Consider the following 1203-nt stretch of genomic DNA (forward strand, 5'->3'; position numbering starts at 1 on the left):
ATGGTACTCTAACCCTTTGTCCATGCATCCACATATATTTTATTCCACACGTAAGAACTTTAGCCATTTAGCCAGTTCAATACCATACATGACCACATGGTTCTCATGGGAGCATTCATTGCTCAACCATTTCAATAGGCCAATGCCTTAATTAAACTCATCATACAATTCAAACTATGATCCTCAATACCTTTACAAACCATTCATACTTTATTGGCAATTCTATACAACAATTTAGTTCAATACACAATTCAAGTTCATTTTGATGTTAGGGACTTTAACCCCTTATGGTCATCAATTGCACAATACATGGATCATTTTACCTTCACAGTATCATTTATCAAGCATTCATACATAGTGGGCTATTCCCTAGTTAAAAGCATCATTATCATATAACTAAACATTTTAACAAATATCTTGTGTACACAAATTTACCAAGGACAATTTCATGGTAGAAATCATTAAGACTAGAGTTACTCAAGACATACATGTTATACCACATGAAACAAGCATTCACGTGTTCAAACTACTATTAATAACATCTATAAATAATAGTCTAAGAAAGAATCATCATTATTCATCATTAGGCAACAAAACCATTTTCATTTGATTTCAAAACCACCAGGTACATTTACTAATCCAAGTATGAAATAGATGGGTTTAGAGTTATTTAGAAAGGGAAAGAGTTACATGCCTTAAACAAGATGAATCACCAAGAATATTGAATCCCTTTAGCCTCTTTAAGACCACTCTTGAAACCATACCCTTTAATTCTTCAAAGATAAGCTTGAGAGAGTATTTAAGGTGTTGATCCATCAAAATAGATGTTTAGGAGGCTACACATAGTTTAATAGTAAGAGGACTTATGTTTTAAGACATGGGAAATGACCATAAGGCCCTTAGTTAAATGTTGAAAATTGAACCTGTCCAGGGGTACTACTCACCATATGAATCACTTAAGTAGCCATACCTTATGGTACTAGTGGTACCCTGACTAGTACCCTAGTCTACTCCTAGGTCACACATATTGTTAAGGGTATGAATATGCATCTTTGAGTCATATTAAAAGGGTATGACTCACTCCTAACTCGTACACAACAACCATACGAAAAATAGTCTACTTCCAAACTCATGACTCCCCTATACAACTCACCTAGGTATGACTTGTACCATTAGGTACAATTGAGGGGAGGGTCACTTGTA

Source organism: Capsicum annuum, unplaced genomic scaffold (genome assembly GCF_002878395.1).
Source record: "Capsicum annuum cultivar UCD-10X-F1 unplaced genomic scaffold, UCD10Xv1.1 ctg21862, whole genome shotgun sequence".
Taxonomy (NCBI): Eukaryota; Viridiplantae; Streptophyta; class Magnoliopsida; order Solanales; family Solanaceae; genus Capsicum; species Capsicum annuum.